Source organism: Elephas maximus, chromosome X (genome assembly GCF_024166365.1).
Source record: "Elephas maximus indicus isolate mEleMax1 chromosome X, mEleMax1 primary haplotype, whole genome shotgun sequence".
NCBI lineage: Eukaryota > Metazoa > Chordata > Mammalia > Proboscidea > Elephantidae > Elephas > Elephas maximus.
This window is the reverse complement of record NC_064846.1, coordinates 174,618,908-174,633,151: the sequence shown is the minus strand read 5'-3', so window position 1 is coordinate 174,633,151 and position 14,244 is coordinate 174,618,908. Positions and strand designations below refer to the sequence as shown.

At 42.4% G+C, this 14,244-nt stretch overlaps 1 protein-coding gene across 7 annotated transcripts in view; it reads right to left on the bottom strand.

Annotated features, from left to right (window-relative positions):
* The window catches only part of NLGN4X (neuroligin 4 X-linked), a 620,760-nt gene that overhangs the window by 329,403 nt on the left and 277,113 nt on the right, over positions 1-14,244 (bottom strand). The window lies entirely within an intron of this gene.

Here is a 14,244-nt window from a genome sequence, read left to right as displayed (position 1 = left end):
ACGTAAGGGCGGAGAGACAATTCCAAAGATGAACGTGGGGTAGTGCTTGCTTTTGGCCTTCTGGGGGAGCACGTCATTAAAGCCAGAATTTCACCCATTGAAAAACAGCCAGAGTGGAATCTACACCAGATCCCGACAGAAACCCCAGCAATCTGCTCCGTCATAACACTGACAGCTCCCAAAGGATATCCCAACCCATCACCATTGAGTCCATTCTGACTCATAGTGACCCTATAGCCATCATAACAGTGGCAGTTCCCAAAGGATATACCAACCTGTCACCATTGAGTCCATTTTGACTCATAGTGACCCTATAGCCATCACAACAGTGACAGTTCCCAAAGGATATACCAACCCATTGCCATTGAGTCCATTCTGACTCATAGTGACCCTATAGGACAGAGCAGAACTGCCCCACAGAGTTTCCAAGAAGTGGCAGCTGGATTTGAACTGCTGACCTTTTGGTTAGCAGCCAGACTTTTAACCACTACACCACCAGGGCCCCAACGTGTATACAGTACTCGTTAATAATGGCTGCATCCAGACTTACACAGAAAACAGGAAAACAGAAAGTTATCTCGAAAGCCTAAAGATATTCCAATGGGATTGTAAAATAAAAATGAAAAACTGCTAGAACTATTCATCACTTATTTAGTTTTCTGTTGAGTCACAGTTGCTTATTAAATTTCCAAAAAGAAAATAAGAAGAACAACATGAATTCTGACAGATTTTGTTAGTCGTGACCAAAACTACATTCAGGTGAGTAGAAAATTTAGCTCTAGGTTTCTATAGTTCCAGAAGTTGTATAAATGTTCCAATTGACATAAACAGTCCTGATTTGCACCATTATTTATGGAGCCCAAATTTCATCTCCCTGTCTCAAATGGAACAATCTTCTAAAATGTATCCATTTTTTGAAAAGTGGCATATTTAATAAAACTACTGTTTCTGTCTTGAGTTTGCTCCCCATATTTGAATACAATGTTCTGACTGTGTACTTTCAGCATTATGAAGGTCAACAACATGACACAAAATAGAAAAAAAAAAATCTATATAGAATATGTAAAGCACGTAAAGAATAGGTCACCCATTTTATATGATTCTGTTCATCCCATATCATCCCATAGCTCTGAGAAATTGTCAAGAAATTTATTTTCGACCACACTGCCAGTTTTGTCCCGCGACTTTACAGCAAAATTAAAAAGCACACAGAATCATTCATCCATCAAGCTATGGAAATAAACAAACCTTCAGGGCAGATTTGTAGCTTTGTTGAAAGACTTCCAATGATTAAACTCCAAAATACTTAACATTCCTCAAATTTATCACTCTGAATTTTCTAGGCGTGAGCCAGTATGAGAAATTTGACAAAGCTTTTCTTTGACACCAACTTTTAAAATATACAGGGGAAAACAAAAAAAGTAAAAACCCTAGGGACAGAATTCTGACAAAGAAGATTTGTAAAGGTAAATAGGTGTTTAGCGATGAATCACTTAACTGATTGAATAATCAATATCTTGTCAGAGAATCAGGACAGTTAGGAAATGCCAAACTGAAACATGGAGAAAGACTCATCTCCCCACAGGTGACAGACAAACTTCCCTCTACACTGTTGTCAGATGCCAGGTCAATTTTGTCTCATGGCCACCCCAGACCCATGTGAAAGAGTATAACTACCCCCTAGGGTTTTTTAGGCTGTAGCTTTTATGGGATCAGATCACCAGGTCTTTCTCCCTTGGAGCTGCTGGATGGGTTTGAACTTCCAACCTTTTGGTTAGCAGCTGAGAGCACTTAATCATTGCACTAGCTAGTGGGTTCAATAAATACAGGCTTTCTTCCCACAAAGTTTCCATGGGTTGACTAGCTGTCTATGAAAACCTATGAGATTTACTATTCTTACCCTATAGCATTAAATTTCCTCATTCATCCATCATTCATTCAGTCAATATCTATAGAGGGCCTAATATCTACTCATTTAGTCAACAAACACCCAGTGAGAACCTGATCTATGTCAGACTCATGAAACCCACATTGTAAGGGAAGGTAGGGGAAAAAAAAATGCTCATAAGTAGAGGGTGATAGTTGAACAACATGATGAAGGTAACTAATGTCACTGAACTACATGTGTGGAGATTGTAGACTAAGAACAGACTAGGAAGAAAGGCCTGGTGATCTATTTCTATAAATCAGCCAACAAAAACCCTGTGGCTCACAATGGTCCAACACACAACCAATCATGGAGATGGTGCAGGACCAGGCAGCCTTTCATTCCATTGTGCATGGTATCGCCATGAATTGGGGGCCAACTCAAGGGCACCTAACAACAGCAACAACACAGAGATGGTTTTAGTGAGAAAGGAGGAATCGCCCTTGGACATAGCTGGAGACACAGGCAGGAGCTTCATTGCGTGAAGCCAAGTAGTGTGGTGAAAGGAATTTGGAGTTTAGCCTAAGGGCAGTAGAAAGCCATACTTCTAAAACATTTTAGGCTGAGAATGAGGGACGTAAGAATGATTCGAAGGCAAATATTATAAGGAACCTACCTTCAATGACACAAAGCACGTAATCCAAATGGGTAACATTTATTGAGTACTTACTCTGTGTCTGTGTTTTAAGACATTTTACATGCTTAATTAAACTCCTTATTTTTGTAAATATCCCTAGAGGTAGGTGTTCTTTTCATGGCCCTCTTACAAATCAAATAACGATGTGAAATTTACACAGAAAGTATCAAGGAGCTCCTGGGTGGTGCAAATAGTTAATGCAATTGGCTGCTAATTGAAAGGTTGAAGGTTTGTGGCTACCCTGAGGTCCCTCAGAAGAAAGGCCTGGCAATCCGCTTCTCAAAAGCCAGCCATTGAAAACCCCGTGGAGTATGGTTCTACTCTGACACATGTGGGGTCGCCATGAGTCTTTTTCGGCTTTTTGGCAACTGGTAACGGGCAGGAAGTTATCAGGTCACCTGGCACCTCTTGTGCAAATTGATGAGTACCGAGAGAAAATATAGATAATGCATGCCAGAATTAGGAGAGAGCAACCCAAGCCTAACCCTAGATGATGGATAAGGTGTGTGTGGACTTGGGAGAGGAGGCTTCAACTGGATTCCTGGACAAAGAAAAGCGTGATAATGAAAGAATAAGAAACTAGGGGCCAAGTACAGTGAATTCCCAGTGACTCTCAGAACGGAATGTGAAGCGCTCGGAGAGAAGAAGTGATGTCTAAGGCTGTGAAGATGAGTGGGGGGGGAAATGATGGATGGCTCTAAGGGCAAGAGTGAAAAATGAATGTTTGTTGATGGGTTTTGAATGGGCTAGTGTTCCCTGGGTGGCAGAAACGGTTAAGCCCTGAACTACCAGCCAGAAGGTTGATGGTTCAAACCCACCCAGAGGTACCTTGGAAGAAAGACCTGAGGATTGCTTCCGGAAGGTCACAGCCTTGAAAACCTTTTGGAGCAGTTCTACTCTGCACACATGGGGTCACCATGAGTCAGAATCAATGTGACAGCAAATAACAATGACAGTAACAGTAGTCTTATACAATGTATTCGATAGGAAGATAAAAAAGAAAGAGTATATAAAATGGGCTGGAGGACATGAAAGACAGAAGAAAGGAGATTATTGAAACAATAAAAGTAAAACGTAAAGCAAGATGAGCCAAGGGAGGTGGAGGTATATCACAGAGGGGGAAACAGCAAGACCTGGGAATCGATTGGCATTGGAACACTCAAGAGAGAGAATTCGAAGTTCAAGAGGAGAAGGCTGAGTGAAGAGGATACCATTTGCAGGAAGACAGAATGCGGAATAACAGGGCAAGCTTGGCAAGAGACATGATGGGTCAATTTTGGACACACTGAATTTTTGGCAGAGCCTACGGGTGAAGTTGTCCAAGAAGTCAGAGCAGAAAGTAGAGATGCAAGGGCCTCTCGGATGGAAGCGAGGCTTCGATCACGTGTATATTGCAAAGTTGGAGTCCCTGGATGGTGCAAACGGTTAGCGTGCTCGGCTGCAAAACGGAATGTCAGCTGTTCAAATCCACCCAGAGACGCCTTGGAAAAAAGCATTGGCCATCTACTTCCTAAAAGTCAGCCACTGAAATCCCTATGGAGCCCAGTTCTGCTGTGATACACATGGGGTCACCATGAGTGGGAGTCAACTCAATGGCATATGGATTGCTTTTGTTTGTTTGTTTATAGATTGTATGAAGCTCCTATCTTATGGTATAAGTGTTTCTCTTCATTCTGCTCTTCCATACCAAAATTAAGAGCTGAATCTTATTTTTGTTTCTATCCCTGCCAGCAGGTAACACTGTAACCTTCTCAAAATAACATACGAATGCAAACGAATGAATGAAGACGGGTTCTCTATGCTTGGTTTCTCAGTCTCTGAAGGGAAGACAGCTGCATACACTCTGGAGTTATTGTTGTTGGTGTGTGCCCTCGAGTCAATTCTGACCCATAGCAACCTCATCTGAAGGAGTAGAACTTTCCAGATTGAAATTCACCTGGACACATCTTGGAAGAAATACCTGGTGATGTACGTCTGAAAAATCAGCCACTGAAAACCCTGTGGGTCACAGTTCTGCTCGGATACACAGAAGGTCACCTAGGCTGTAACCTCTGTGGGTGAAGATCTCCAGGTCTTTCTCCCACAGAGCCACTACGGGTTCTAACTGCTGACCTTTTAGTTACCAGCCAAGCACTTTAACTGCTGCATCACCAGGGCTCCTTAGCCTGGAATTACCAGATCTGAATTTCAGAAAGAATGTGCCCTTGGACCTCTTATCTGCCACCTTCAACCTGCTTTGCTGTTTTAGAAATAGGAGCCAAGTAGTTAGAGGCCACAGAGAAATAAATAACATCCAGCAGCATATCAATGAGATTTTATGGTCATTATTATTAGAACCCACCCAGAGGCTCTGATGGAGAAAGCTGGACAATGAATACGGAAGACTGAAGAAGAATTGATGCCTTTGAATTGTGATGTTGGCAAAGAATATTGAATATACCATGGACTGCCAAAAGAGCGAACAAATCTATTTTCAAAGAAGTGCAGCCAGAATTCTCCTCAGAAGCAAGGATGGCGAGACTTTGTCTTGTGTACTTTGGACATGTTATCAGGAGGCATCAGTCCCTGGAGAAGGACATCATGCTTGGTAAAGTAGTGGGTTGGAGAAAAAGAGGAAGATTCTCAAAGAGATGGGTTGAAACAGCGGCTGCAACAATAGGCTAAAACACAGCGACGACCGTGAGGATGGTGCAGGACTGGGCCGTGTCTCATTCTTTTGTACATGGGATCTCCATGAGTCAGAACCAACTTGATGGCACCTAACAACAACAACAACAACAACATTACTAATCTTTACATCTCTCACAGTCATACCGCATGGTAGCTGCCAAGAAATAGACATTGGCTTGAACTGAGTGGAAACCTACAAACAGAAATATGGTACATAAATCAGTAAAGCAGGACAACAAGTGCATGGCTGAGACGTCTCAAGATCATCTGTGAATGACGGTCCTTTCAGTCTCTTCCATCCCTCACAGGTGGTGGCCAGGGTCTGCCCATAACAGGACCACACCCCTACTAAAACTTCAAGAGGTTATTTCTGACCCCCTCCCCCATGTCACTTCCCTTGGAAGACACTCATGAACCCAGACTTTATGGCAGCATCCCGAGTAGAAACCCTGGTGTTGTCTTAGGTCCTTGAGTGGCCCAAAGGGTTTACATTCATCTACTAAACTGGCGGTTGGAACCCACGCAGAGGTGCCATGGGAGAAAGACCTGGCAGGATGCTTCCATGAAGATTACCGTCAAGAAAATCCTGTACTCGCTAATACATGTGGTCACCATGATGTAGAGTCAACTCAACAGTGACTGGTTTGGCTTTTTGGATTTTGGTGGTGCAAATATTTAACAAGCTCGGCTGTTAACCAAAAGGCTGAAGGTTCCAATCCACCCAGAGGCACCTCAGAAGAAAGGATTGGTGATACACTTCCAAAAAATCAGCCATTGAAAATGCTGTGGAGCACAATTCTACTCTGACACACACGAGGTCGCCAGGAGTTGGAACCAACGGCAACAGATTGGTTTGCTCTCGGTTGTGCTGTCTCAGCATCCCATGTGTTGCCTGTGCCTCCCTAGAGTAGGCTGTACCCACGTTTATGTCATGGTTTCATCAGTGTCTTTATCCTCAACAAGCCCACAAACTCCAGGGCAGTCAACAGGTGCTTGGTGTGTGAAATGTAGAGCTAAGTTTCCAAAGGTTTGACATTACAGAGATTTTGGGGTTAAAGAGGGTCACATTTGCTTTGTAAAAGCTGAGAAATATCTTCTCAAGGTCAAGAAAGGAGAAGACATGTATATCTGAACTTCACGTCCCTAGTCAATAGATAGGTAGATAGACAGGTAGGTAGGTAGATAGGTACACAGATAGATACATAGATAGATACACAGATACATAGATAGATAGTCTGGTCCTTTGTCATTCTCCCAATCACTGGCATGTTTGAGGCCATCTTTGTGGTCACTGTGCCAATCCGTCTCACCAAGGATCCCCCCATCCTCACTGGCCCTTTACTTCATGAAACATCATGTCCTCTTCCAATGATTGATCCTACTTGGAGGCACATTCAAAGCAAGTGAGTTGGACAATGTTCTGTTGTGATCCGTAAGGTAGACTCCCAGGTCTTTCTTTCTAGTCTGTCTTTGTCTAGAAGCTCTGCTGTAACCTGTCCACTGTGGATGACCCTGCTTGTATTTGAAATACAGGTGGCATAGCTTCCCGCATCACAGCAACACGCAACACCCCACAGTATGACACACTGACAGACGCGTAGGAACACTAGTCTACACAAGGGCAAAAAGACAGTGTTTACTCGTTTGCTGAACTGTTTACAATTCATGAATTAGAAATTGAAGAATACGCTGAAGGAAATCATTTTGCATTCTGTGTTTCCTAGCAGTCAGGCACAGAAGACAGTGAAAGACAATGAGGGAAAATTACCAGTGTTCCCACCCGCCCAGGTTTAATTTTGGTGCAATTTAACTTGTCTGACATGAATGCCACACTGTATAAATGCCACACTGTGCTTTTACGATATATCTTGGCTTTTGAGAGTCCAGGTGTCTTTTAGTACGTAAATACCTCTGAATTGTTTTAAATGACACAATTCCTAGTTGTAAACCCCCCTCTTCCTAATTTATATCCAACGTCTAACTGGGTCACAATGCTGTTTATTCGGAAAATACGTGTAGCACTTTAGCACACTAATAACCATGGTTGAAAACAGGCAGTATTCAAGTCAAGTGTCTTAATTACAATGATCGTTGCTCTCCACTCAGAAAGCATTAGCGCTGAGGAGGACGAGGGGATCAGGCCAACCCACTCATTTTATAGTTGAGGGAGGAGAAGCCTGCTGTCTCCCTTCAAAGGACTGCAATTAAAAACAGGACTCCCACCCCCCTACCTGATATGCGTGGAAGCGACGACACAGGGCAGTGACTATTTAAAACGCTGAGGAGATGAACATGATGGCAGAACACAATTGTTCCTTCAGTGCCGGAAAGTTCCTGAGAGACCAGGTGAGGCTGTGGAGAGGGGCTGGGCTGGCGTGCTTTGGATAAGTTCGATAAACAGCTCTACGTCTTGGTTTATTTGTAAAATGAGATGGTAAGATCCACGGCATGTTTGTTTGGTTTTATTTCTTCAATCTCTGAAATGCTAAGCCGGTAGCTAAGTGCAACAACAAAATTACAGACTCTTTGCCTCTCTCTTTCCAGCTCCTTCTTTTAATATCCATGCTGTAAATCAAAAAGCAAAGATGTCACTTTGATGACTAAGGTGCACCTGACCCAAGCCATGGTGTTTTCAATTGCCTCACGTGCATGTGAAAGCTGGAAAATGAAAAAGGAAGGAAGACTGAAGAAGAATTGATGCCTTCGAATTATGGCATGGGCAAAGAATATCTGAATATACAGTGGACCACCAGAAGAGCGAACAAATCTGTATTAGAAGAAAGACAACCAGAATGTTCCTTAGAAATGAGGATGGCAAGACTTCGGCTTGCTTATTTTGGACACACCATCAGGAAAGACCAATACCTAGAAAAGGACATCATGGTTGGTAAAGTAGAAGGTCAGCAAAAACTAGAGAAAACCTCAGTGAGATGGATTGAAACAATTGTCACAACAATGGACTCAGACATACCCACCATCATGAAGACAGCGCAGGACCAGGCAATGCTTTGTTCTGTTGTCATAAGGTTGCCATGAGTCCAAGCTGACCGGATGGCAGCTAGCAACAACAACTCTGTCACAGATACACACACACATACACACACACATTTATTTGGAATTTGAGATCATGGAGATGGACCATTTAGATGACTGACTGAATGTGTTTATTTTAACTAGGTGGTCTATCACCATACAAAAATCACCTTGCCATTTCTACACGCTTCTATCATGGTGATGAATGAGACCAAAATACACTCGGCCTACCTAAGTCACGTTCAGAAACACATCCGCTCTAAGTAGGAGGACAGCTGCACACGAAACTGATTTAGGAGCAGTTTGCACACACGCATCAAAGCTGTGTGCAATCATATATTCATATGATACCTAGACTCTTCTTTTCCTCTTAAATTTTTCTGGAGCCTGGATTAGTCAGTGGTTTCCTTCTACAACAAAGACTTATTTTAAACCTGGTCCATCGGTTAGCCTGAATACTTTAGCCAAGGCATCAATATTTCAAGGGACAACCAACGCTTTTAAAATGTATAAAAGGCAATGTAAAATATTTATACTTATGGTTATTTAAATCAAAATAATGCAGATTCATTGTAACAACCATAAATGATATCAAAATGGATATAGAAAAAGCATGGCGCACAACTCCACGGTCCAGCTTTACAGAATTCAGCTCTATTAACTAGTCGGCAGGTATCCTTCCACAGTTTTAAAAACTTTCAGGGGGCTGAAATTAGCACTTCAAACGAAGCAGGGATTATCCCTATTTTGTTACTACCTGAATAAAAACAGCTGCTTTTGCGTGCATCCCTTCGTTTAAAAAAAAAAAAAAATGCATATTTATTATAGAAATGAAAAAACAATAACCTATTACAAAGTCATTTGTGATAAATGTTACATTGTGTTCTTTGGGGTTGGTAACGATCATTCAGAGCCTGGGAGGTTAGTAATATCTTCTTAAAAACACATTTTCTGTATCAATTCGACTTGAACTCCCTCACAGAATATGGAAACTCCTTACTTTGTTGGGGAGTCTAATTTTAATCAATGAATGTTAACAGTTCAGAAAATGTAACACCGTCTTCAGTGAGTCTTCAGTTTAATTGTCTGTGAGGCACATCTGTGGCGTGTCCATCAACCTTAATGAGTTCTAAAGAAGTGATGGCATCGACCATCGCCAGTTTGCTGACATCTGTGTGGCTGCAAACCACATCTCAGCATCGCATTTGCCGGCACCACGTTCTCATCTACTGTGCTTTCATTCACAGCAAGATTTCACCCAGTTTTGGATAAGCTGGCTGCTTTGCATTCTGCTTTTTTGTTCTGAAAGATACATATCAGGGTTTATTTTGTTGTTTTAGTCTTTTTCTAAAGCTGTCATTTACATAAATCGATTCCATCTTCCTTTTGGATAAAGAACGCGATTAGGACTCTCCCCATAAAAAAAAAATTTTTCTCCCCATAGGTTCACTTAATTCTCATCGCAAAGGACACAATTCATAAAGTTGACTCTTGCTATGAAACGGTGCTTCCAAAATAATGGGGTCACCATCTCCGGTTGTCCAGTTTATTGGGTCATGCCAATATGGGTGACAGGGCTGATGGAATCCCAGATAACGCCGAAATTCCATGTGTAACACCTGGCATTGGAACACCTTGTTTTGTAATAGTGATTCTCAGTTGGGATGGATTATTTTTAATTATACATTAGATGAAGGTTTACAGAACAAACTAGTTTCTCATTAAAGATTTAGTACACATATTGTTTTATGACACTGGCTAACAACCCCACCACATGTCAAGGCTCTCCCTTCTCAACCTTGGGTTCCCTATTGCCCGCTTTCCTATCCCCTCCTGCCTTCTAGTCCTCGTCCCAGGGCTGGTGTGCCCTTTAGTCTCGTTTTGTTTTACGGGCCTGTCTAATCTTTGGCTGAAGGGTGAACCTGAGCAGTGGCTACATTACTGAGCTATAAGGGTGTCCGAGGGCCATACTCTTGGGGTTTCTCCAGTCTCTGTCAGGCCAGGAAGTCTGGTCTTTCTTTTTGAATTAGAATTTTGTTCTCCATTTTTCTCCAGCTCTGTCCAGGGCCCTCTATTGTGATCCCTGTCAGAGCAGTCAGTGATGGTAGCCAGGCACCATCTAGTTGTACTGGACTCAGTCTGGTGGAGCCCGTGGTGGATGTGGTCCATTAGTCCTTTGCACTAATCTTTCCCTTGTATCTGTAGTTTTCTTCATTCTTCCTTGCTCCCAAGGGGGTGAGGCCAGTGGAGTATCCTAGATGGCTGCTCACAGGCTTCTAAGACCCCAGATGCTACTCACCACAGTAGAATGTAGAACATTTTCTTTATAAACTATGTTATACCAATTGAGCTAGATGTTCCCTGAGACCATGGTCCCCACAGCCTGTGATGGTTAAGATTATGTGTCAAGTTGGCCAGGCCATGATTCTCAGTGGTTTGGCAGACATTATGTATTCCTCCTCCATTTTGTGATCTGATGTGAGCAGCCAATCAGCCCAAAGGCCAATCACTTGAAAACCAGTTTCCCTGGGGGTGTGGCCTGCATCCAATATTTATGAATGTTCTGGCAAAGCTCTCTCTGGATCCTGCATCTGACTGGTCATCTTCTGACTTTGGTTCTTGGGGCCAAGTGTATATATATATAAACTGCCGTCAAGTCGATTCTGACTCATAGTGACCCTACAGGACAGAGTAGAACTGCCCCATAGAGTTTCCAAGGAGCGCCTGGTGGATTCGAACTGCCAACCTCTTGGTTAGCAGCCGTAGCACTTAAGCACTATGCCACCAGGGTTTCCCATATATATATACACACACACACACATATATATATACACACATATATATCATTTATAGATATTATATATATAGTTTCCCATATATATAAGTATATACATATATATACACATACACATATATATCATTTATAGATATTATATATATACACATATATATCACACACATACACATATATATCATTTATAGATATTATATATATATATATAGTTGGAAACCCTGGTGGTGTATATGTATATATATACACACACACATATATATCATTTATATGTGTGTGTATATATATATATATATATATATAGTTGGAAACCCTGGTGGCATAGTGCTTAAGTGCTATGGCTGCTAACCAAGAGGTTGGCAGTTCGAATCCGCCAGGCACTCCTTGGAAACCCTATGGGGCAGTTCTACTCTGTCCTGTAGGGTCACTATGAGTCAGAATCGACTCGACGGCAGTGGGTTATATGTATAGTCACTGTGGCAAAGAATGTGAGAATTGGGGACCTCATTTACATGGAGGGATTTCAGAATAAGTTACAGAACAAAAATGTTTGAACAACCTAAATGTCAAAAATTACAGGAATATTTGAGTATGGTATGGCAGGAACTTGGGACAGACTAAATCACGAAAAGAGGAGGAATGTGAGGATTTGTAATAATCCTGAGATGTCTTACATTGTAACGTTGTAGGAAATACAAACATCCATGAGGTATAGATAGAGGTAGATAAGACATAGAGATAGATAAGACATGGATAAGAACAAAGCCACTGCTTTAGATGCTGTGGTTGTTGTAAGGTGCCATCCAGCGGGTTTCGAATCATAGCAACCCTGTGTACAACAGGAGGAAACACTGCCCGGTCCTGCGCCATCCTCACAATCGTTGTTATGCTTGAGCCCATTGTTGCAGCCACTGTGTCAGTCCATCTCATTGAGGGTCTTCCTCTTTTTCACTGACCCTCTACTTTATCAACGGCCTTCTCCAGGGACTGATCCCTCCTGACAACATGTCCAAAGTATGTAAGACGCAGTCTCCCCATCCTTGCTTCTAAGGAGCATTCTGGTTGTACTTCTTCCAAGACAGATCTCTGCATTCTTCTGGCAGCCCATGTTACATTAAATATTCCTCGCCAACATCACAATTCAAAGGCGTCAATTCTTTTTCAGCCTTCCTTATTCATTGCCCAGCTTTCACAAACATATGAGGTGATTACAAACAGCAAGGCTTGGGCCAGGCTCACCTTAGGCCTTAAAGTAACATCTGTGCTTTTTAACACTTTAAAGAGGTCTTTTGCAGCAGATTTGCCCAGCACAATGCATTGTTTGATTTCTTGACTGCTGCTTCCACGGGTGTTGATTGCGGATCCAGGTAAAATTAAATCCTTGACAACTTCAATCTTTTCTCTGCTTATCATGATGTTGCCTATTGGTCCAGTTATGAGGATTTTTATTTTCTGTGATTTAGGTAGGGATCTATCTAATATAAAGATATAATACAAATATACAGACGTGATATGATATAGACATAGGTATTGTACATGTGAAGTAGTTGCAATATATGTACATTTATCCACGCAATAGGGCTGTGGTCATTCGGTGGTAGAATTCTTGCCTTGTATGTGGGAAGCCTGGGTCCAGTTCACAGTCAAGGTACCTCATGGTCAGTTACCACCTGTCTGTCAGCGGAGGCTGGCATGTGGCTGTGATGCTGATCAGGTTTCAGCAGACCTTCCAGACTTAAGGGGACTAGAAAGAAAGACCTGGTCATTCTCCTTCTGAAAATCAGCCAGTGTAAGCGCTATGGATCACAACAGTCCAATCACGTTGGCATGGGGTCACCGTGAATCAAAGGCAGCTAACGACAACAGCAACAGTTGGTACACTGTAAATACAGGTGCAGGTATGAGGTAGCTACAGCTATGATAAAGACACAGATGTAGATACAGACAACTACCATGATGTTCAAAATATTAAGAAAACGATGGGCAGAGATTACACAAATTGTTTACTTTTTAGCCAGTGTCCTATAGAGTGATGATTCATTTTAACTTTTTTTTTCGTCCAGTCTTTTCCAATAATGTTCCTTCTATGTAAGGAAAAACACACCGTCTTTGAAAAGCTCCTCAAAGCAAGCTTTTTGGCTCAAGTAGACACATGAGGCTATGTGGGCAGCTCCTGTCTGGAGGCGAGATGAGAAGGTAGAGGGGGACGGGAGCTGGCTGAATGGACACGGGGACACAAGTCGGAGAGGAGGAGTGTGCTGTCTCATTAGGGGTCACATAACAGTGTGTGTAAGGTTGTGTATGAGAAACTGATGGGATTTGTAAACTTTCACTTAGAGTACAATAAATAAAATTTAAAAAAGAAAATATGACTAAAAAAAAAAAAAACTCCTCGCAACGGCTGCAGCTTGCCTGTATGATTTATAGATAAAATGAAACCTGTTATGCAAATTTGAGAAAGTATGCTGCTTACGATATAGTTTGAGGGATAACCACCTTTAAGAATATTCAAATTTTATATAAAAGCACACAGCCTTACATGAAGAGAACAAGATACTAAAATATCAGTCAAAACGAAAAGATGCATGCGGCCAAGTACACCGGGATCAAAGTCCAATCTGCCAGTGGGGTTCTGCTAGAAGTCTTCTGGTATTTTTTTTCTTCCAACGTACAACATTTATTCAAAAACATTAGGATGAAATGTGGGAAGAGATGACCCCTAGCCCACTCCCAGTCCGTGCTGGGGATGCCCTCCTCACTGCGCAGGAAGGTTCTGGAATAAAAGGACGAAACCCAGTTAAGGAGCTTGAGAAGTTGTCCCGTCATGGAGGTTGTTGGCTGTGGTGGGCTGGCACTTTGTAAGCCGCCACCCCTGGGCCCGTGGGGCAGGCCAAGCTGACCACGTCAAGAGAGAGCTCCAGCGGAAGGTCAGACTCAGCGGGGGTGGCTGTCTGGATCCCACAAGCCAGTTGCCTTCGAGTCAACTCTGACTTGTGGTGAGCTTGTGTCACCACAGAACTGGGCTCCGTAGGGTTTTCAATGACTGATCTTTTGGAAGGAGGTCACCAGGCCTTTTTTCTGAGGCACCTCTGGGTGGACTCCAACCTCCAACCTTTAGATTGTCAGCCGAGAGTATTAACCATTTGCACCAAGCAAACCAAAAAATAAACAAACAAACAAAAAAAC